This window comes from Tursiops truncatus, chromosome 18, assembly GCF_011762595.2.
Source record: "Tursiops truncatus isolate mTurTru1 chromosome 18, mTurTru1.mat.Y, whole genome shotgun sequence".
Classification (NCBI taxonomy): domain Eukaryota; kingdom Metazoa; phylum Chordata; class Mammalia; order Artiodactyla; family Delphinidae; genus Tursiops; species Tursiops truncatus.
The window spans coordinates 912,692-936,452 of NC_047051.1; the positions used below are offsets into that span (position 1 = coordinate 912,692).

The 23,761-nt window shown below is 54.5% G+C and overlaps 1 long non-coding RNA gene across 2 annotated transcripts; it reads right to left on the reverse strand.

Annotated features, from left to right (window-relative positions):
- Window positions 1-2,916: 2,916 nt before the first annotated feature.
- Window positions 2,917-7,613, reverse strand: LOC109550270 (uncharacterized). 2 transcript variants are annotated; one of them, XR_012327494.1, is made up of 3 exons: window positions 7,455-7,613; window positions 5,268-7,329; window positions 2,917-3,939 (listed from the first exon to the last, which is right to left on the reverse strand). It is a non-coding gene; the product is annotated as an uncharacterized lncRNA (long non-coding RNA). The 2 variants fall into 2 exon arrangements; XR_002176727.3 differs by having other exon boundaries at window positions 7,414-7,613.
- Between the last annotated feature and the right edge of the window lie 16,148 nt (window positions 7,614-23,761).

Below are 23,761 nucleotides of genomic sequence, written 5' to 3' on the forward strand. Positions count from 1 at the left end.
GCTCTTCACTGGGCAGCAGGCGCGTCATCTCCTCCCTTCAGAGCCCCTTGCAGCGAAAATCCTCAGTGGATAATTGTGTTAGCAATCAATAGTCCTTTCGCTAAGACTGGTCATTTTTACTTATTTTATAGTGCTCGTTACGTAGCACAGAAGTATGAGACTTAGAAATAGCAGAACCAATACCACCTGAATTCCAAAGTCAAGTTTAGAAATAGCATTCTAAGTTAATACTGTGCGCAATCATGATGACCTCGTCGTGTCTTCAACCACAGGTAAAGGAGTTCCCATTCTGAGCAGGAAGGGCAGCAGGTGATTGCCTTCAAAGGAAGGTGACGGGGACAGGAGGACAGGGCGGGCTCAGGAGCGGAACTCCTGACGGGGAGGAAGAGCAGGTTCCGTGGGTGTGAAGGTGTGGAGGTGTCAGGAGAGGCAGCTCCGGCAGGAAGTCTCTGGAGGTGGAGCAGGTCTGAGCGATGACAAGATCCAAGATGTGGCCCCGCTGGTGGGCGGTGACGTAACGAGGAGAAGGTCAGCTTGTCAGGCAGCTGGTCGGACGGATGGCCGATGGGGCTTCTCTGGCCAGTTAGCTTTCTCCCACCCTGGGTGAAAGCTCGGCGCTTATAACCGTATCCACCAGCCCCACTTTCTTCTTGGCGATCCTCTTGCTGGAGCCTCTGTCCTCCTCTGACCTCCAGGCCAGATGCTCAGCCACCTCCCCTGCACCGTCATCCTGGAGACTCGCTTTGCCTCTTACGTCTGTTGGGTTCCCGACTAAAGAACCCATGTCTTCCTCCTTTCTCTTTGTTGACTCCCTTGTTTTGGTGGAGAAAACACTTGAGGAAGTTCCTGAGAAAAGGCGCATGGAAAGCAAATGTTTTGAGACCCTTCACGTATAACTGTCTCTAACCTCATTCTCGACTGGTGGTTGAAGGTAGTAACCATCGTCTTCCAGATTCTAAGGTGGCTGCTGAGAAGTCTAAGGTTGGCCTGTTTACTTCCCATCAAGTCACTGAGTCTCTCCTTGGCGTGTGTTCAGTCTGCTGATTCATCCATTAAAGGAGTTCTTCAATTTGATGTCATGTTTATTCACTTCCAGTTCTTCCACTTGAGTCTTTATTCCAGTTCCCATGTCTCTGCTGAAAGTCGTCATGCATGCTGTCCACCTTGTCTGGTAGATCTTTTAACAGATTAATCACTATTTTAAAGAAGTAGTTACAACATCTGGGTCACCTCTGAGTCTCATTCTGTTGACTCTTTATCCCCTAACAATGGGTGTTTTTTTCTTGCTCTTACATATGTCTTGTAATTTTTGATTGAATACAGGACATTGCAGGCAGAAGAATAGCAGAGACCTAGGTAAACAGAATCTATACGCAGAGATGGGCATGTGTCTGCTGTCAGGACTTGGTGTGGAGGGCTTAGCAGATGTAGAGTAGATGAGCAGGGTCTGGGTTTCGTCCTTACCGTCGTTACCGTCATTGGACCGCTGGCCTCCACTGCCTCTGGCAACAGGACACAGTTGTGCCTGAGCTCAGAGAGGGGACCCAGCAGCTAGAGGGTTTTCTCAGTTTCCCTGACGCCAGTTTCTAGCTTTAGCTGTCCCTGCGTTACTGCACCATAGAGGAGGGGCCTCTCTCCAAGGCACCCCCCGACCCTCACAGTAGACCGCCGTCCACTGTTACTAAGTGTGTGGCTTGGGGCGGGGGTAGGGGGGTTTCTGCTCTCCTGTTTCAGTCTCAGTCTTGGGCAGGCCCTGCGTACCTTGGCCTCAGGGATGGATCCCCACTCCCACCCCCATTCCTGTCCCCTTGGTAACCAAACTGCCTGTATCCGACGTGAATAGGCTTTTCCTGCCCCTCCCTCATCAGCTGCAGACCACTTCTTGGCAGACACATAGGATCCTGGACCCCAAACATTTTCCTCCCCTTCCTGTGGTGCTCCAGGATTTTTGCTTCCACCTCCCTCCATGTCCTGGGAGAGGCTCTGCCTTGTCGCTCCTGAAGCAGATGGGTCTCTCTCTTACTCCTGCCCCAGAAGCAACAGGCAAGAGGGACTCTGCCCCTCCCCCCGCAGCTCTCAGTTCTCAGCAGAGAGGGATCTGAGGAAGGGGGACGGGGCGCCAGCAGCTGCCTGTCCTGCACGCCTGCACTGTTAGCGAGGGCCCTTCTGCCCTTCGGCCTTGTCCCTTCTTCTGAGCAAGAGCCTGCTGGAGGCCCAAGGACATGAACTTGCAAGTGACTGCAGACCCCCTTGCAGCAGTGAGGTCACAGCTGTTCCCCTGCTGCTGAGACGGCGCTGGCCACTCCCTCGTGGCCCTCCATTCCCACATTTTGTTGGTTCGGTCTCATCTGCTACCGTCTTTCCTCTGATTTTATCCTTGGGGAGTTAGACATTTAAATACATAATTTTGTGGTCATTTGAATGGGGCTTGGGGGAGAGAACAGATAAAACATGCATTCGATCTGCCATCTTTCCACTATTTCTTTGATAGCGTTAGGATGAAGGAAAGCCGATGACACTGAGTAGGAAGTGAGATGAGATAGGAAAGGCCCAGTCACGTGGCAGCAGAGTCTGTGGCAGGGAGGGGTTGGTTAGCGCCTCCTTGTTAGAGGTTATTGATTTTTAGTTTGGAAAACAGAGTATGAGGACTCCCCTGGCGGTCCAGTTGTTGGGAGTCCACGCTTCCACTGCAGGGGGCACGGGTTCACTCCCCAGTGGGGGAACTAAGATCCCGCAAGATGTGTGGCGTGGCAAAAAGAAAGAGAAAGAAAACAGAGTATGAAGAGTGGAGACAGACAGAACAGATTTTACAGAGGAGCTACCTGAAATTAGTCAACAAGGACCCGCTAGATGGGAAATGACCTTGATTGTAATTCATTCCTTGCCTTGATGGAAACTCACTACTTATAAAAAAAAAAGAAAAGAAAAGTCTCTCTTCCTTTTTATTATTATTTAATAGTTTATTTTCCATACTCTTCTTCTGATTAATATAGAAGTTATTAATTACTAAATCATTAGGATATTAGAACTAAAATCCTATGCCGCTCAGCTCAGTTTAAGGTCAATCTTGACTACCTCTAAAAAGGGATCTTACACAGGCAGCCTCAGGAGGATTTATCTCACTAAGTGTTATAGAGATAAACAACTTATTTCAGCGCCTAGCACACGCCAACTGGATAAAGAACGCGCCTGCCCTGAGTGTTCACTGTGATGGCGAGATGCGCATTACTCTTCACGCGGTTGAAGACGGCATTAAAATGAAGCTCGGTTCTGTTCAAGGAATGCTGATTGAACTCTTGCAGGTTCTGCATTTGCACCGATGAAACGAAGAGGAACCCATCGGTCCCTCAAGCCCTTGGGCCAACGGGGCATGTGGAGACCTGACGGCCGTGTGGGTGACATGCTCCCTGGTGGCAGCACACGGGCACACACGTCCGCCGTGGTGCTCTCCGGGGCCAGTCCTGCACACCTGTCGCCAGCGCCACGTTCAGTATTGTTGCTGGCTTGGCCTCACCTGTGGTGGGAGTGTCTGCCCGTCAGAAATAAGCAAATGGTGCAAATCAGGGCTCTCCCCGCAGAGAGCCAGCTGTCGGACATTTTCCAGTTCGCCCTGCTGCCTTGGAAGTCTCTCCACCTGAGACTGCTTCTCCCCTGGACTCGTGTCCTTCTCAGCCCCGTGCCCCCGTGGCTTGTCTCGGTGAGGGCCAGGGGCCGACTTTCCCGGCCCGTCTGCACCGTTTCTTTCTCTTTCACAGCGAACCGACCCGTCAGCAAATCCTATCAGCTCGGCCTTCAGGAAACACGGAGAAGCAGCCTCTGCTCGCAGCCTCCACGTGGTGCCGGCACCGCGATCTCACCGCCCGTGTGTCCGCCTGCGGGACCTCCAGACGCCTCCCTGCTCGGCCCTTAGAGACTTTTCTCCACGCAGCAGCCAGTGTCCTGTGTGCAGTCAGATCACGTCACTTACCTGCTCAGCATCTTCATTCTGGGGGGCGGGCTGCCACCTCGCTGGGAGTCGACGCCCGCATCGCCGCAGGTGGCCCCCAGGTTGCTGGTGCGGCCTCCTCGCCTCCCCCAGAGGCCCAGCCCACCTGCTCCGCTGCTGCCCCTCCACGACGCCAGATGCCTCCCGCCCCAGGGCCTCGGCCCCTGCGGAAACGCCTCCCCAGACAGCCCTCACCTCTGTCAGATCTCGCTCAGGCACCCCACACGGGGGCCTCCCCGGTCGCTGTGTTTAAAAGGCGCTCACAAGCCCCGGGTGGCCCGGCCGCTCGCCCACCCTGCCCTGCGGGGTCCGCACACCCTGGCCCGTGTGCTCGGCGTGGTTCTGTGCACCTGCTGGCCCTCTGACGCCCCCCGCGCGGGACGGGAACGCATAGGGCGGGGACTTTTGTTTGCTGCAGCACCCGCGGCAGCGGGCCAGGAGGAGCAGTGGGGCGGGCTAGAGGTCACCCGGGTGTCCCAGGGCTCACTGGGGACGCGAACCGAGCTGTGCGGCTGCGTTGCCGTCGCCCCCAGGACGCAGCCCCGCTGGAGCAGGTGCGGCAGGTCGGCCTCCGCCCACGTGTGGCTCACACGCACACCCAGGGCGGGCCGTGCCAGGCCACGTCCACTAACACAGTCATGACCAGCTAATGCTCTGTCAGGGATTGGCCGGCAGCAGGCGGAAGCACGGGCCGCCGGGAGGGGACAGTGACCGACTGAGGCTGACCCTTGCTGGTCTGTGTGCGTGGCCTGCGGGCACGGAGCGCGTCCCCTGCACGGTCTCCCCGTCGGGCCTCGGGGGTCTCTGCGCACAGGTCACGCCTTCTTTATGGAAGAGAGAAACGAGGCTCAGAGCGGCTAAAGGACGCCTCCACAGGCACAGAAGCGGCGGGAACACAGAGCCCTCCAGCGTGCTTTCTGGACCCCAGAGGAGCCAGCCCTGGCCTGTGCCGCTGGACACTGTCGTGTAAACTGCCTTTGGGTGCGCGGTGCGGGCTGCCCACCTCGGACCAGATCAAAGGCGCTGGGAGGGGTCACCCTCTCCCTTGGTTCACCCCTCGGGCTAATCCAACGCAGCAACATCAAAATACACTAAAAGGGCCATGGTCCCAGAGATATGGTGAAATCACAGAGGGTCGCTTGTTGGGTGCCAAGCCTGTACCAGAGGCTGTTCTAGGGGCTTCCCATGCCTTCCTTCAAGTCCTCAAACTAACCACGCAGGGTTAGGCGGTGTATTCCCATTGTATGGACAGGGAGACCGAGGCTCAGAAGTGTCACGTTACCTGCATCGGTCCCCGGGGCTCAGTGAGGCCAGTCTTGGAACAGATCTGTCTGGCGCTGAAGCCCACATTTGCTCTGCTGCACCGGGCTGTCCCCTCACAGCACGTCCCAGGTTCCCTGCGAGGGTCCTTCTCCTGCAGTACCAATGCTCAAGAAACACAAAAGACGAGGGTATGTTTGGGAGACAGACTCTCTCAAGGCCTTTGCCAGGCTGCAGGGTTTCAAAGGCGGAACGTGAATGTCTCCTGCTCGTCGGGTTCGGGCGCTGTTTTGTGTTCTTACCCACATCTTCTTATTTATATTCTCTTTATATTTGATCCATCAAACGGAAATGTCCCTTCAAGAAGAATCTGGCCATTATCTGGGTGGACTGGAGGCTGGTGAGAAGAAAATTAAAAGACGCTGACGGCTGTACGAGAGAGCGGCGAGCCCAGCTGCTTTTGGAGGAGGGGCTTCACGTTGTTTTAGTGCTGAGGGCAGCCCGGGAGATCCCGCCAGGGTCCGCCCTACACTGGGACTTCTGACGTTAAGTAATTTTCTAGCCCCGTTGATGGGCTTTACGGCAGAACACGTTGCTGTGTGAGTTTCAGCTGTTCGTACTCACAGAATCTGGTTTGGGAAGACGGTGATTGGGAAAACACAGGAATCGCAAGAAGGGTGTGTGTGTGACTCAGTAAGTGGTGTGATGCCTCCTAAGTCCAGGCTGAACCCAGATTTTACCGGACATGCAAAACTGCAGGGCTCACTAGGGGACCCAGCCTTTCCCCAGCACCTTAGATGTGCACTTTCTTTCCTGGGCAAATACCACATGCTTCCAAATATACATAACACCATCGAGAGGATGTTTCTCATCAAATGGTTCCTTTTATCAGGTAGAACTTAAATCACCTGGATACGCTGGGAAACAGTTAATAAAAATCTAGTTAGTGTCTTAGATTCAGAACACAATGTTAGGAGCTGTAAGATGATACAAACCTTTAAAGGGCTTACCTTAGGAGACGGAAGATACAGATATACAGACACACACACGCATCAGAGCACGTGGGCTTTGAGACAAAGTGCCCTCGAGCACGGTAGTTCTTTGGCTTCTTTCTACAATTATTACGATGTCGGAAAGATCCTCTTCCTTCCTCAAATTCTCCTTGAAAAACAATCAAGGTCCATAGTGACAAGCCTGGTGGCCTCAATGCTGAGTGTCACGTTCTCAGGAATTTCTGCCAGCCCTGAGCTGGTTTTCTCCGTCCTCACCCAGGCTCTATGAGAGGTGTTTGATTTCTTTATGCAGTCCCTAACGTCTGACCCATTCTGTAGCCTTCGCGATTGGGGCAACCCCTCAAGGAATCGGGATCAGCACACTTTGTCGGTGCTGGTGGGCATGGGGACCGCGGAGCCTGGGTTGGGACCCCTGCATCCCCGGAGGACTGGCCTTCGGGTTCATTCGAGGAGAACTTCCAGAGAGAGTACACGGGTTAAGAGGGAAACAACAAGGCCACGGATTGGGGTTTCTGCATTTATTTCTTGTTGTCTGATGGACACACGGCTGAATGCCTAAGTCAGTTCACCAAACCTCGAGCAGACCACATCATCCAAGCTCGTAAGCCATCGTGCTGCTCCGAGAACACCATCACGTTCCCCGCACGAGGGGAAGAGTAATCGGAGAGCAGCACGGCTGTTAGGAAGCACGTGCACTCTGATTCAGAGGAGAAGTCCTCAGACTGGAGCCCACCGATTTAGAATTACGTGCAAAAAGAGGATCACCGGTCTCACAGCCGTGTTTATATCCACAGACACAAAGGTCGGAAGATCAGAAATGCGGGAGATGGCGTTGGGTTTAAACGGGCCGACGGTGAGAACAGAGGACGGGGAAGCAGCAGCTCTGATGGGACTGGGGCTCGGTGGAGAGGTGAACAGCCTGGGGGCCTGAGGAACCCCGCGGACCCCACTCTGTTACAACACAGCCCGTCGTGGGGACCCACGGTGGTGGCCCTGGGCCATCGCAGGTGAACTATGTCGGCTGCTCTGTTTGGAAGAATCCGTGTGATTCACACAATATGTGACAAATATCTGTAACAATATGAATGTAATTACTGTAGTTAGACACAAACCAGAATTCTCTCCAAAACGCGCTTGGGCGGAGCAGCTGCTCACCGAGACAGGCCGCTTCGGCGTGGGAACAGCATCGTGCTCACCGTGCGGGGCTGGGGGAGACCCCGGGCCGGGACTGAGATGCCCAGACCTGACTTTCCAGGAAACCTCCATGGGACCGTGCAGGGGGCAGAGGGCGGAGGGCGGGAGGCAAGGCCACGGGGAGGCTTCTGTGAGGTCCCAGGAGAGCAAACGAGCTCTGGAGCTGGGGCGGAGTGTGAATGCGGAGGACGGCCGCTCATGTGGGCGCTGCTAGAACAAACCCTGGTGACTCATTCGATGGAATCATGGCGGTGTGGTCCAGGTGCCTGGACACGCCTGTGGGTGGAGAGGGAGACGATGGGGCTGGTCTTGGCCCTGCTGAGTCTGGGCACTGACATGTCGGCCTGGACAGGGACAGGTTTGGGAGGTGATAGTATGCAGCTGGTGGGTGGCTTCCTGGGCGTGGACTGGAAGTTCCAAGGCAGAGCGAGTGGGAGAGGAGGCGGGGTGAGGGGAAAGGGGAGGAGCTTGTGAAGGAAGCTGGGAAGCGATCGAAGAGCCCTGTCCTCGCCTTAGAAACAGGAGTAAAACTCCCTACGGAGAGGCTACTCTTTGTTGCGGTGCGCGGGCTTCTCATTGCGGCGGCTTCTCTTGTTGCGGAGCGTGGGATCTAGAAACGCGGGCTTCAGTAGTTGTGGCACACGGACTCAGTAGTTGTGGCTCGCGGGCTCTCGAGCGCAGGCTCAGTAGTTGTGGTGCACGGGTTTAGTTGCTCTGCAGCATGTGAAATCTTCCCGGACCAGGGCTCGAACCCGTGTCCCCTGCATTGGCAGGCGGATTCTTAACCACTGCGCCACCAGGGAAGTCGCTCCTTATGCTTTTTAATGTTAAGTTACACCAAATGCTTTCTGCAAATAGGTGACGTATAAATTATAAGTAAACAGATCATTTTCTTGATTCTGGTGGATCTTAGGCCTTTGTTCCTAAATATTATGACTAGAAGGGCCTTGTGTGGACTTCCGGTTATGCTGCTTTTTCATTTGTAAAAGTTTAACCTCCCCTTCACTTAGTTTATGCATAATAGGTTGTCAAACAAACATCCTTCTTTAAAAAGCAAAAGCAAGCAACATTACACAATGACTGCCTTTGTCTTCCACTCTTCCCATATTCCATTCCAGAGATTTTCAAATCACAGCATTCGGTAAAACTTCTTCTCTATGTGTACTTTTCATCCCGGGGTCACTCCCATGTTCCTAATGTCTGTTTAGCCAACAAAAGTACTCGCCCCTGTGCTTCCAGGATTTTAGAGTTTTCTCGCTTTTCTTTATCTGCAGTTTTAGATCAGGCTGATGACTCTGCCGTTTATCTAGAATCTAGCCACTATATGCACCAGGAATTCTATTTCTTCTGGAGGAGGTATTCAGTGTTCTGGGTCCACAATGGAATAGGCCTTGATCATTCCTTACTGAATTGTTAAAATGCCAAAGACCCCAACGCAGCCAAGTGTTATGAGATGCTCTGGTGCAGAGCTCGGCCCTGTGGCAGACGCTCCGATGTATTCGCTTACCTGTGAAGGTAGCGCTGAGCAGAGTGCTGGCTGGTCATTCTGCTTGGATGGAGAAACGGCCAGATGTGTGATTACAGACTGTGCTCAGTGGTTTGGCTGGACGGTCAGGGGCTCCGAAGGAACACGATTGGAAAATTGGCGACAAAGAAGTCTGGGGAAGAAGCACGTGTGTAGACCTCTCTGAAGGGCAGAAACATGGAGGTACGTGTGTCCTGTGTGGGTGCTCACCAGAGGGTGATGATCTCGGAGAGGAGATCGGTAACCAAGCGATGGGCTGATCTGATCTGAGGACACCAGTCGGCCTCTCTCCTCAGCCACCCCGGGGCTCGTGAACAAGGGGGCTGCAGCGGCAGAGTCGGAGGTCACGTGTGAGCTCAGCAACGTGGACTTCCACTCACCAGGGCTGGCCTGGCTGTGGCCGCCGCCGAGAGGCCAGCCTGCCCCCAGTATGGCAACACTGACTCCTCAGGGTGACCAACCAGCTTCCTGGTGGCAGGTTGACTACATTGGGCCACTTCCATCATGCAAGGCGCAGCATTTTGTTCTTACTGGAATAGACACTTACTCTGGACACGGATTTGCCTTCACTCATGCAATGCCCAAACTACGGTCCATAGACTTCCAGAAAGCCTTATCCACCGTCACGGTGTTCCAGGCAGCATTGCTTTGGACCAGGGAAATCCCTTCACAGCAAATGAAATGCAGCAGTGGCCCATGCTCGTGGAATTCACTGGGCCTACCATGCTCCCACCTTCCTGAAGCAGCTGGCTTGCTGGACCGACAGGATGGCCTTTGGAAGACAGTGCCAGCCAGGAGGCAATAGCTTGCAGGGCTGGGCCAAGGGTCTCCAGGAGGCTCTGAACGAGCATCAGGTATACGGAGTGGGGCTCCCAGAGCTGGGATTGCTGAGTCCAGGGGTCAGGCGTGGGGCCACTCACTAGCACCCTGGTGCCCCACTAGCAGAATTTTTGCTCCCTACCCCCGCAACCTAATGCTCTCCGGGCCTGTGGGTCCTAGTTCCACAGGGAGAAAGTCTTCCACCAGGAGACACAAAAACGGTTCCACTGAACTGGGAGGCGGCCACCTGGCCACCTTGGGCTCCTCGTGCTTCGGAATCAACCCTCAGAGAAGGGGGTTCCTTGCTGGCTGGGGTGCTGATCCTACTGCCAAGGGGAAATTGGATGACAGCTCCACAGTGGAGATGGGGGTGAAGATTCTGCGGCACCGGAGATCCCTAGGGCATCTCAGCACCGCCAGGCCCTGGGCTTAAGGTCAGTGGAAAACTACATCACCCCAACGAGGCAGGACTACTGATGGCCCAGACCCTTCAGGAGCGAAGGTTTGCGTCACCCGCCAGGTGAAGACCCATGACCAGCTGAGGTGCCTGCTGAGGGCCAAGGGACCACGGAATGGGCGGGCAAAGAGGACACCTCTAAACACCAGCTATGGCCAAGGGACCACGGAATGGGCGGGCAAAGAGGACACCTCTAAATACCAGCTACGGCCACGCGACCAGTCACAGACCTGAGGACTGTGGTTGTCTTCAGTATATCTGTCCTGTTTTGTTATGAATACGTTGCGTGTAAATATTAAGCACATACCTTTGTTTTCTTCTCTCTTCTGTTCCCTTATCATGTAACAAAAGATGTGTTGACTTTTCATCCTAGTATTTATGTTATGATATCAAGGAGAAGACTGAACCTCATGCAAGGACGCTGTATCCTTTTCTGGAAAAGACTCAGAGTTTGTGGTGCACAAAGGATGGCTGTACCACGTGAGGTGGCGGCACGGCCTTGTAGTTAATCTTCATTGGAGGTTACGTGTGCTCCAAGGGGATGTGTGTGGGTGTCCGGTGGACAGCGGGTGTACTGGTGACGGTTAAGCTCATGGGTCAACTTGTCTGGGCCGCGGGGCCAGATATTGGGTCGAACACTCTGGATGTGTCTGGGAGGACGTTTTCGGATGAGATTAACATTTCAATTGATGGACTTTGAGCAAAGCAGGTTGCCTTCCGTAACGTGGGTGGGCCTCATCCAATCAGTTGAAGGCCTGAAGAGCACAGAAAGTCCGATCTTCTCTGAGTCAGAGGGAATTCTGTAGGAGACGCCTCCCGACTGGCATGGCAACACGGGCTCTTCTCAGAGTCTCCAGCTGCCGGTCCATCCTGAAGATCTGGGACTCACCAGCCTCCCTAATTACATGAATCAGTTCCTTAGAATAAATCTCTTCCTCTATGTACACATCATATCCATTCTGTTTCACTGGAGACCACTGACTAATACATTCTCCTAAACTCTCACCTGGAGATTGCTACCTTATTGCATTTAAATTATTCTTATTTAGTTCTAGATTCCCACATGCTTCAGATGTACCCGATTGTGTGTGTGTGTGTGTGTGTGTGTGTGTGTGTGTACATGATTATGAGGAATTGGTTTAGTTCTGTAACGTTAAAACGAGACTGGGGCCATTACACGATAAAATGCAAAAAGCTATCTGCACTCAGCTTGGGAGCAAACACAACTCGACCTCTGTTTGATGTTGGGACAGAGACCAACCCACCTCCTAACACCCGGGCCCAGTTTACAGAAGAGTAAGTTGAGCCAGTGTGTCCTCCGAGCGGCACCCCAGAGGACCCCCAACTTCACAGAATCCAAAGAATCCCAAAGGTAGAGGGTGAGGTGCAGCCAGGTGGGCCCCTCGCAGCAAACAAGCCCACCACCTCCTGCAGCCGCAATTAGCTACAGAATCGCGCACACACCCATTTCCTTTAATCCCCAAATATCAAAAGCCAAACTGTTTTCCTGCACTAGAAAGATGAAGCTGGTGGTCTGTGGTCACGATGACCGTGAAGGTGCAGATCTGTGCAGTGGAGCTCGGGGGCGACCCATCCGTAGTATCGGGGCTGGGACTTGCGACCTGTGCACGGGGAGACCTGCTCCCGTGTGGGGCCTGGGCAACCACCACACGCGTGTCCCTCCCGATGACACCATGCACATCCCAAGGCACTTCCATGCCCATCATTTAGAAAGTGCTACCCCATCGCATACACACAGGGGCATATTTATATCTAAGTTGTTTTTTTTTTTTAGATGTTGGGGGTAGGAATTTATTAATTAATTAATTTATTTTTGCTGTGTTGGGTCTTCATTTCTGTGCGAGGGCTTTCTCTAGTTGCGGCGAGCGGGGGCCACTCTTCATCGCGGTGCGCGGGCCTCTCACTATCGCGGCCTCTCTTGTTGCGGAGCATAGGCTCCGGACGCGCAGGCTCAGTAGTTGTGGCTCACGGGCCTAGCTGCTCCACGGCATGTGGGATCCTCCCAGACCAGGGCTCGAACCCGTGTCCCCTGCACCAGCAGGCAGATTCTCAACGAGTGCGCCACCAGGGAAGCCCTATATCTAAGTTTTTAACCCAACTTCCTACCTCTGCAGCCATATTTCCTAGTTAAGGGTGCTTTATAGAAAGCACTAGAAACCTTGGGAACCTGAGCTCTGCTCCCCCAGATGAGCCCATCTCAGTGGGAGACATCTATGCTGAGCCGGCCCAGAGCCTGAAATGCCCAGGGCTGGGAGACAGTTCCTTAGCTGGGACCATTAAACACCAAAATAGTTCAGATAAATTCTTCCTAAAAAGCCAGTAAGACCCCTTCCGGGTCCTGCTTCTGCAGGTAAGAAGCTTTGAAGCCACTGCTACACACTCAGCAACAGGTAAAAAGCTGAGAAAGTGGAAAACTCAACAACTCTTCTTAGATCTGTGAGCGAAGTGAGGTCAGAGGGGAAACCGCTGTCCCCAAATGGGAGAGACCAAGCAGAGAACCGCAGCTCACCCACGAGAGGAGCGTGGTGGGAACTTACGCAGAGGTAAGCGCACCCGAGCTGCGGTGGACGCATCGAACTCCAGGGAGCCACTCAGAGCGGGAATCACCGGGCTTTCCTGAGCTTTGCCACCAGGAACCTGCCAGGCCCTCACGGTGAAAACTCCCCTTGTGCTCCGAACCACCGTGAAATAAGCCAGAGCGTTTGCTTCCCCTTAACAAGGCCTGAGCTCAGGGGAGACTGTGTAACCAGAGCTTCACTGACCTGGGGGAGGGAGCTCCAGTCCTCCTGTCCCAGCTGAGGGGGCAGGGACCTGATGCACGTGTGAAGGTGGTGATGCAGAGGCTCGGGCTCCCCAGAGACACAGGCTCACCCTGGGCCTGCGGGGGCCCCCTCCCCACTCACCACCACAGCAAAGGCTCCTTGACAGCAGGTCCTCTTACCCAGGACATCGTGCCCAGCTACCGGGAGAAAACCACAAGCCATACGAAAGGCAGAACACACAGTCTGAGGAGACAGAGCGTCGTCAAAACCAGACTCAGCCATGGCAGGGATGTTGGAGTTATCAGACTGGGAATTTAAGACAAATGTGGAAAATACGCTAAGGAAGTGCTCCAGTGGATCAACAGACAGCAGACAGGGGCAGGTGGGCAGTGTAAGCAGAGACACGGAAATCTAAGAACGCACCAAAAGAAACGCTACAGAGAAAAACAGCGACAAGGGCTTCCCTGGTGGTGCAGTGGTTGAGAGTCCGCCTGCCGATGCAGGGGACATGGGTTCGTGCCCCGGTCCAGGAAGGTCCCACATGCCGCGGAGCGGCTGGGCCCGTGAGCCATGGCCGCTGAGCCTGCGCATCCGGAGCCTGTGCTCCGCAACGGGAGAGGCCACAACAGTGAGAGGCCCGCATACTGCAAAAAAAAAAAAGTGTAGGAGGGGGCTTCCCTGGTGGTGCAGTGGTTAAGAATCCACCTGCCAATGAAGGGGACACAGGCTCGAGCCCTGGTCTGGGAAGATCCCACATGTCGCAGAGCAACTAAGCCTGTGCGCCACAACTACTGAGCCTGTGCTCTAGAGCCTGCGAGCCACAACTACTGAGGCCACAAGCCACAACTACTGAGCCCGCGTGCTGCATCTACTGAAGCCCACGTGCCTAGAGCCCGTGCTCTGCAATAAAGAGAAGCCACTGCAATGAGAAGCCTGTGCACTGCAACGAAGAGTAGCCCCCGCTCGCCACAACTAGAGAAAGCCTGCACGCAGCAACGAAGACCCAACGCAGCCAAAAGTAAATAAAATAAAAATAAATAAACTTATTTTTTTTAAAAAAAGACCTAAAGTAGCCCACACGTTGTTGAAGGAGAAGGACAACACCGAGACTTCCTATAAAGCTACAATAATCATCAGTTTCGATGCTGGCTGAGACAGGATTCTGTCCTTATCTGCCGAACGCCTACCTGTGGCCTAAGTACTGTAATCAGCTGGGCGGGGCGTGATGATAGGTCAGGTGTCCTCGGTCTCCAGTCCCAGGTTTATCTCTGGGCCAGTTGGCCATTTGACCCCTGTGAGGAAATTACCCCAGGGGTTTATCTTCTGCAGTTACAACACAAGGATTTTGTCTCCTCCATGTGAAAATACCTGAGATTTATTTGCGGATATAAGAGGAAAGTCATTCGACAGAGTGGATACATCACATTATTACCATGTTATCAATCTGAGGGATTGATAACACTGAAGTGTGAGGCCCGCGTACCGCCAAAAAGAAAAACCACAATGTGATACCAGCTCACACCCATTAGGATGGTTATAATTTCTTTTTTTTTTTTTTTGAGGATGTAAAAAAAACGGAACCCTTGTACATGGCTGGTGTGAAAAGGTGCCGCCGCTGTGGAAAGCTGCTTGGCGGTACCTCAAGAAGCTAAACAAGCTCACTACATGATCCAGCAACTCCATGCCCAGGGATATCCCTAACGATGCTTGCACACGAAGCAAGCATCGTTCACAGCAGCCTCCTTCACTATAACAAGCGGTGGGAACAACCCCAATGCCCATTTACAGATGACAGGTACACGGCGCATGCACACAAGGGCCACAGCAGGCGGTAAAGGGCAGATGCACCCGACAGAGGGACGAGGCTTGAAAACAGGCCCAGCGAGACCACCCACACGCAGGAAGACAACCTGTATGAGTTCACTTATACGGGGACCCTGGAAGAGGCGAATTCAGAGACGGAAAGCAAAAGTTGGCTGCCAGGGGCTGGCGGAGGGGAGCTGGTGTTTTCATGGTCGTACAGTCTAGGGTGATGAAAGTGACCTGGAAATAGACAGTGGTGCTGGTTGTAAACACTGAGAATGTATTTAATGCCACTCACTGACTCGTACACCCCAAAATGGCGAAAATAGCAAATTTGATGTTATGTATACATATATTTACCACAATTTTTAAAGTTAGTAATACAGTATTTTCCAAACCACGGAATCGTACACTTTAAATTGTTTGGTATGTAAGTTAGTCTCATCAAAGCTGTTTTTTAGAAGATGTGAGAGCAGAGGTGGGGTAGAACAGGCTCGCTCTTGCCGAGCTCTGTAACGTGTGGCCAGAGGGGTCCCGGGGCTGGCGGTGGCGGACCAGGCGTGGTATGCGTCCCTGGGGACCCCCCCCCCCGTTTCTAGCGCCGCATTTACTTTTAAACACACTGCTGAATCCTGCAGCATTTTCTACAGCCATTTGTATTTTGCTTTGTTTTCACCTTCTTACAAAAATGAACAATCAAGACAAAAAAACAAAAGGTCCAATTACTAGTCTTCATTTCACCCCAAAGCAAAACAAGAAGAGTTTCCAATTTGTTTTTGGAAGAAAGCAGTGCAGCTCGAGTACTACCTCCTTTTCATGAAAGAAGTACTGAAAATGCCCAAGAGCAAAGCACTTTCTCGGAGGGCGAGGGCCTCACCTGTGAGGTGCTGGCTTCAGTCCGTGCGTGCGGCCCAGCAGGGTGTGCAGACACACCCGGCCGGTCCGGCAGCAGGACCTCCCAGGGTGCTCGTGACTCTGGGGGCTTCAGCAGGGCTCTGCGTCTTTAACCAGGGATTTCAGGCACCGCCGAGAGCCTGGCGCGATGGCGTTTGCTCTCCCTCCGGACCAGGCGGCTGCAGTGACTTGGTGGAGTGACGCGCGAGGGCCCTGGTGGGAAACCTGCGGTGACATCTCCCGCATGCCTCCCACGTGCTTGGGACCCCTGGTTCCTGGTTGGGCCCGGCTAGAACACCTGGACACGGCCCAAGCCCCACTGCCCTGGGTACCTGCCCTGGGGCCTAAAGCATCTCCAACCTCAGCTCAGGGCACCTGCGCGTCCCACCCCCTAAGCCCCGCCTGCTCCCAGGAGGCTGCGTGGGAAAGTCACTGCCACACTGTAAGCTGGGGTTGAGCAGGATTTGAAGCAAAAGGGCTCTCGCCTCCCTCAGCCCAGCCCTGGGATGCTCTCACGTTACACTATCTCCGACACTAGGATAGGTTTGGTCCCTCGAGCGGCTCCTTGGGCCCCATAGGCTCCCCGCTCGGGGTTCCTTACAGCTTCCACCAGAGTCTGCAGGGTCTCACTCACCCTCCTCCTGCCCCTGGGCTTCCTCTTCTCGTACCACCAGCCCTCCTCTGGGTCCTATTGCACAGTCTTCCTGAAATGGCATTTCTCGGCCATTTCGTAACCAGAGGGCTTATTCCAAACGCGCGGGGAGGGCAGCCCCGGGGGAGTCACTGCCGCCCGAGGTGAGCGCTCCAGTTACTGCTGGTGTGAATCCCCTGATGCCTGATTTAAAGAATGGAAATGTCACCACCAGGAGCTTCATCTGCCTGGATTCTCGCCCATGATGATGTCCGTCTTCTGGTTCCCCTCCAGGAGCTCCCAGCCCCAGAAGAAGTTTTCTGCGCCGTGACCTGAGGAAGCATCCAGGCGCTTCCTGACTGGTGACAATTTCATTTCTATGGACGTCATTCAAAAACTCATTTATCAACAGATGTTTCCATTCCCTCCACACACAGGTACTTAGCTAAGTACTCAGTATTCTGAACAAGACAGACAAGGACTGGTGGGTGCAGACGAGGAACCGAGTCCCCGGCGGGTGACGGAGTGGAACCGAGTGCGGAAGGGGTGGGTGCCCGCAGCGTCCTGGGGCCGGGCCGGGAGGGGTAACTGCGTCATGAGGACTCAGGGAAGAACCGCTGGAGGAGGTGGTATCCAGACTCTGATGTGATTCAGATTTTAATCCGGATCATCTTAGATCCAACACATTCCCCAGACAGGAGCTCACGAAACAGCGTTCTTCAGGCCTTTGCCTTTGCTAAATGAATCATTAACTAAAGGCACAAGCCACCAAAAGGAACCTTATAAACTCAAATATCAGTTGGAGCAATGAAAAATATTTCAAAGATTCTGAACTCCTGGGAGCCACTGGTTTCCACTTACGCGGGCCTCTCACTGTTGTGGCCTCTCCCGTTGCGGAGCACAGGCTCCGGACGCGCAGGCTCAGCGGCCATGGCTCACGGGCCCAGCCGCTCCGCGGCGTGTGGGATCTTCCCGGACCGGGGCACGAACCCGTGTCCCCTGCATCGGCAGGCGGACTCTCAACCACGGCGCCACCAGGGAAGCCCCATTTTTCTCATCTTTAAAGAAGCTGAAGACAGTTGTCTTTATAGTAATGAGTTTATAATGTTTTGTTCTGCTCTTTAAAAAAAAAGAATTAGCCTCTTAGGACATTGGACTCTTCCCTGTCAGTGACATTCTCTCCAGGGAACATTTTATCCCTCAGGACAAGGAATCCCAGCAAGCAAAGTGTGTGGAGTCGCACACGAACCCGTTTCACAGCTGCTCGCTGTTTGTGAAGGGCATGGGAGCAGCAGTTTCAGAGTTGAGTCCATGATTATTGAAAAACTAAAAACCCAAAGCCTCTCAGTCCCTTTGAAACAGCTGCTCCAAGTTGCCTATTTCACCCCTGGTGCTCAATAAAAGTGCTAAAAACAATGAAACGAAAGAAAACCCGCCCCTCAGAGCATCATCTGCTCTCCTTCGATTAAACACTGACTCATCAGCCCCTCCTATCACCTCTCAGACTTCAAAAGGCAAATTCAGCTCATGACCCTGTGTTAACACGGATGATTCCGTGTCACGCTGAGAAAAAGTTCCATCTACTGATGCACTTTCCAAGCAGAAAAACCAAACACATAAATGACCACAAAATACTGAAAACCAGGAAAATGATGAATCAACACCCCCAATGACACATGGGAACTCGCAAAACCGGGCGGTCACGTGGGTCCAGACACCCCCGGTCACATCACGCCACCACACGAAACGCAGGGAAAGCCCGGGCACTTGTCTTCTCACTGAATCCAGTGTTTCATCAATAATCCACTCGAAAATATCGATGAGGCGAAAATCCAACTGGCAATCGGGAACTTCAGTCAGCGCGTTCTTGTTAGTGAGACAAGGTATTTTTTGTCGTGTTTTCAGTGGTGTCAATCTTCCTAAATTAGCTTTTTTTTAAAAAAAATATTTTTTTAATTAATTTATTTATTTTGGCTGTGCCAGGTCTTAGTTGTGGCAGGCAGGCTCCTTAGTTGCGGCATGCATGCGGGATCTAGTTCCCCAACCAGGATCAAACCTGGGCCCCCTGCATTGGGAGCGCAGAGTCTTAGCTACTGCGCCACAAGGGAAGTCCCCTAAATTAGCTCTTGGGTGAAGTGCAGGGCCTCAACCTTGGAAGTCTTTTGAGAGGCAGACACAGGTCCTCCAGCGCTTCCTGGGCAGCTCTAGGGTGAGAAATAACGACCTGGCGGTCTGGCCCTGGGCATTGGCTCTGTGCCTGGCTTGGTGCTGAGCGAGGCCCACGAACCCACCTCTCCTCCACCCTGGGCGCTCCTCCAGGACATGCAGTTTGCGTCACCGCTCATGGGTAAAGAGCCTCCAGCCATCACTCGGAATCTGCAGGGAAGTGGGTTTCAGGCCAGGTGTGCCCCAGCTGCAGCGCTCTCAACTGCCCCCTGGGCTGCTGGTTCCCCAGGAAGTTAGCTGTTCAGTGCAGTGGAAATGGGTCTCTGACTCCTGTGTTGGTTCTGGTGCCAATCCGTCCTCTTGCTGGACGGCTGTTCAGGTGTCCTGTTCCTGTGAATTTTCGTCTCTGGTTAACTGTGTGCAGGCCACCCAAGATTCCTCCAACACCAGAAAGGTCAAGTCCCTTTGTCACTGCCCAGGACACACACCTGCACTGCTTGAGCTGGGTGCCCAGCATGAACACACCCGGAATGCCGGGCAGGAATCTACACGCTGTGATGAAACCGGGGCAGGGGCCGAGGCACTGAGGTCCAGAGTCATGGGCAGAACTCCAGTGGCGTCCACTAAAAACAATCCAAAGTGTGTTTTTCTTGGCCGTGCTGTGCTCTAATTATGCAGATGCTCTTATGAACGTTACGTGTAGGACTCACGTTTGCCCTTAATAAACTGAATCCTGATAGATTCAGCACAACGTTCGGATTTACCTTAGTAGTTTAAAAATCCGATTCTGTTACTCCATATATTTTCCATGTTTTTAGCTTCTGGTGTATGCAGCGTTGCACAGTGGAAAGAACATAGCTCAAGGTCACCCTAACCTGGGTTCAAATTCCAGCTCTGCCGCTTACGAGCTGTGCCACCTGGCAGGGCCTCCCAGTAACCTCTGGTGCGTCGTTTAAATAACGCTGCTCTTTAAGAGCAGATGAGTAAATCCACACCCCTCAGGGCTGGCCCCAATCTCGAATCGCAGGGAAGCAGCGCTGGAAGGGATCGGAATTTAGGAAGCAGAAAGCCAAGCCCCTCGGGGGCAGTCTGTTCAGAGGGTAGAGCACGGCCGTGCGGCAGGGCGCAGGGACACAGCACTTCCTGGAAGGGGCCTCACCGCCTCAACGAAGCGGCTCTCCTCAGTGTGGACACCTTCACCGCTGCCTCGAGGGAATACTCGCCGGACAGCTGTCCCAACACAGACCAGGGTCAGGGGCATCCCGGGCCCCAGTGCACACGGCTGAGCTGATGTCTGGTGTACACCCTTCAGTCTCGGCTGGGTCGAACCGGCGGGTGTGGCCCCCTAGTGGAATGGCTCTGGGACGGCCGGGACCCTCCCTGCCCACCCCAGAGGGAGGCCTCCTGAGGGACCTGAGTCAGATCGGAGTCCTGCTTCCCGTGTGGACGCCTCACCTCATCTTCCTCGCCTTCCCACCTGCAGTTAGCTGCCCTTTTCTCAAAGATGGGAAACAGGGGGCTTCCCTGGTGGCGCAGTGGTTGAGAGTCCGCCTGCCGATGCAGGGGACACGGGTTTGTGCCCCGGTCCGGGAAGATCCCACATGTCGAGGAGCGGCTGGGCCCGTGAGCCATGGCCGCTGAGCCTGCGCGTCCGGAGCCTGTGCTCTGCAACGGGAGAGGCCACAGCGGTGAGAGGCCCGCGTACCGCAAAAAAAAAAAAAAAAAAAAAAAAAAGGGAAAGAGGAACACAACGCCCAGTGTACAGCTCTGCCATGAGGAGGGGCCGAGGCCACGGGCATCCTGGGCCCACCGCCGCCCCCCACCCCCACACCAGCGGCGCCCCCGGGGGGGCAGCCCCTCCCGGCCACTCCACCCCGCTGCTCCCTGCCCTGTGGACACAGAACTTTGAAGCTCTTACTCACCCGTCTGTGCGGTCAGGGGCAGCACGCTGGAGTCCTGACGGGGCGGATTTACACATTCCTCTGATTTTTCTCACAAGCCTATCAAAAATACAAACCTGTTCCTCGGCCTCCGGCCGGCCCAGTGCCCTCGGGTGCCCTCGGGTGCCCGGTGCTGTCCCAGAGTCTGTGACACTGATGTTGCTGTTGGGATGTCAGAGCTCACACTGATTTTGGTGGGAGGCTTGTATGTGTTTTGATGTTTCTGCCCGATGTCTGAAGGATCCATTCTTTACCTTGAAATTCAGGAGTGTTCTATACCAGAATTTCCTGGAATGTGGCTTTTTGGATTCAGAGTTCTGTTCTTTTTTTTAATTGGGAAAATGCTCTTGTGTTACATATTTGAATGCATCTTCTGTTGCATTTGCCCGAGTTTTCCCCACCTCGGGTCCTGTTTTGATCCCCTTTGTCACTTTTATCTATTAGCTTCTTTCCAGTTTAATTTTCTTGTCTTTTTCATTCTCTGAGGTGCCGCCAGACCTCTCCAACTTTGTTGGTCATTCACGTCCACCAGCATCCAGCTCTGTCCCTTGTTCGTCTGTCCCATTTGTGAGTTAACAGTGAGGCTTTGACCCTCAGTGTGTCTCCATATGTCTGCAAGCTCCCTTTTAATCTTCTGTAACGTTTTTCCATTTTGACTGTTGTATTTACTTCCCAATCTTATTGAATGATTTTCTTGGTGTTGGAGGAACGACTGTGAGAAGTTTACTCCTGCTTGTTGAGTTGAGTGACCGGGCCGTGCGCGCAGGTGGTGTTTTATTTGCACGTCGGGGCTGTTTAGGGCAGGCGAGCCTCTCCACACACCGTGGAAGTGGCTGACAACGAGGTCCTGGACACAGAGAACGGCAGAGCCACGGGACGCGCGGCGTCGTGGCCGAATCCTCTTGTGCTGACCTGGAAGGCATGTTTAGGACTTGACATGAGGGAGAAATCAACTCTGTAGCCTAAATCCACACCCAGGTCCCACCCCAGGTAGAAGGACAAGGGGAAGGGAGGTAATAGAGAGAATATGAACTTTTTCTGGAAGGACAATTCAGATTATTTTAATGAACAGAAGGCTCAGTGGTGATGGCAGGTCTCCCCGCGTCTGTCGCAGTTCCGGGTTCTGAAGGCTCCCACCAGCTTATGGGGGGGTTCCTCATTGTCCTGTGACCTCGCCTGATGGCGACCACGTCCCGGCCTGGCCTCCCCTCGATGAGGCAGAGGACCCCACCCCGGACACGGGCGGCCCGGGCCCAGGTCTTGCGTGACCCCAGGGGCTGGCCTCCCCGCTGACAGGACGATGGCCTTTAGCGGGGACGCCCCTTTGCGGGCAGCCTATCTTTAGCCCGGGCCCACACTCTGCTTCTCCTCTTGCTGCGTCTCCGGTCTGTACTTGGGGACCAACTCATGCAACTGAGCAGACTGCCAGCCGCGGGTGGAAGACAGCCCTTCGCCCCCGAGCTGAGGGAGCGGGGCCGTCTGACAGCCGGTGGCGGGCACCCAGGGGCTGGACGTTCCGTCAACGCAAGACTCCTCCTGGGCCTTTTCTCAGACAGGAACTTAACACCTTCCTGGCCTCCTGCCTCTCCACTACGGCAGGGGCCGGGCCATCGAGTTAGAACTTTTTAACAGATTCAGTATAAATCCTGACTTCATGAATTCCTGAGCCAGCAACTCAACAACAACAAAAAACAAACACCCTGAATAAAAAATGGGCGATGGAAGTGAACAGACATTTCTCTGAAGAAGAAACACAAGTGGGCAACAACCACGTGGACGGCGGCGGGGAATGAAGAGGCCGCCCCCCCACCCCCGCGAGAGCAGGGCTTGTGGGAGAGAGGGGATGGCGGGGTCTGGGAAGAGCACGCGGGGGGCTCGGGGCTGCGCGGGGCTTGGGCTGACGGCCTGGCAGCTCTGCGAGCCGCCCCCATGAGCGGGGTCTGTCCTCTTGTAAGCAGGGGCCACGAGGGCGCCCTCGAAAGGTGCCCTTCGCAGTGCGGGCCATAGGTCCCGACCCACCGGAGGCCATAAGATCGACGCTCAGGCTGCAGCCAGCATCTCGCTCCCATGAAGGAGGGTGGGCGAGGAAGCCTCCAAGTTCACGGCCCGTAGGGCACTGTCTTCTGTTTCTCACACACACCCCTTTAAATAGTTTTCGAGCCGCTGCTGTAGCGCAGCTGTCCACCCACAAAGCCCGGAGTGGAGACCGCGCCCAGGCCAGGTCTGCGGCAGCCCCGCACCCTGGCCCGGGGCGGGAGGCATGGCGGCCACTGTAAGCGCAGGCGTAAGGCGCAGACCCCCAGCGGGTCAGGGGGATGGTACCAGGGGTCCCTGCTGGTCTCCGGGTGCCCTGGGGCCAGCCAGGTGCAGAGGGAGACTGCTGACCAACTTGGTGTGCGTTTCCATTTCTTCCTCCGGCCTTTTCCTGAGCAAGACCTGTGCCTGGGCCGTGACCTTCCCAGCCCTCTAAGAGGCTGCTGCGGGCCGTTCTGAGGGGTTGGTACTGGGCCGTTCCACTGGAAGGCATGCTTGCAGGAGGTGGCACCTGCGTGCGCGTGCGCGCGTGAGTGTGCGCGTGTGCGTGCTTGCGTGCGCGCGCGTGCGTGCGCGTGCGTGCTTGCGTGCGCGTGTGTGAGTGCACGTGTGTGCGTGTGGATCGTCCCTGAACAAGGAGGACGTAGGTGGAAACAGTCCCTAGCGTGCGTGGCGGGGAAGCGGACCGGCCTGGAACACGCAGAGGGCGTCCGAGCAGAGAAACTGTTCACGGCAAGCAGCTCGTCCTAATTCCTGCAGCCGGAAAACCTGCCGGGGGCCAGCCTCCACCTCCGAGAGCCCGGGACGCGGTGTGTGCGGGTCCTGACCACAGCAGCCTCCCCTGGAGCAGCGTGTGGGAAGGCGCCCCACGGAGAGCAGAGGCTCCCCCGAAGCCACTTTCTCGCTGGTGACCTGGAGCGAGTTACTTCACTTCTCTGAGCCTTGGATTTCTCATCTTTATTGGGGTAAGTATAGCTGCCCCACTCACCTCTCAGAGGTGCTGTGAGAGTGCTGCAAATGGTAAAGCACAGTAGCGGCGCGGCTGTTACTATTATCGTTAGTCTGAATAGCCTTCCCGGGCAGGCAGCGCACGGGCACTTTGCACGTGGGGAGAGGGTCAGCAGTACTGGGGTGAGGCCCGCCGTGTCACAAGCTGCCTGGGGAAAACAGAACCAGAACCCGGGCTTCTGAAACTTAGTCCAATGCTGTCTCCCCTATAACACAGCCGGCATTCAACTGGCATTTTATTTAGGTTGA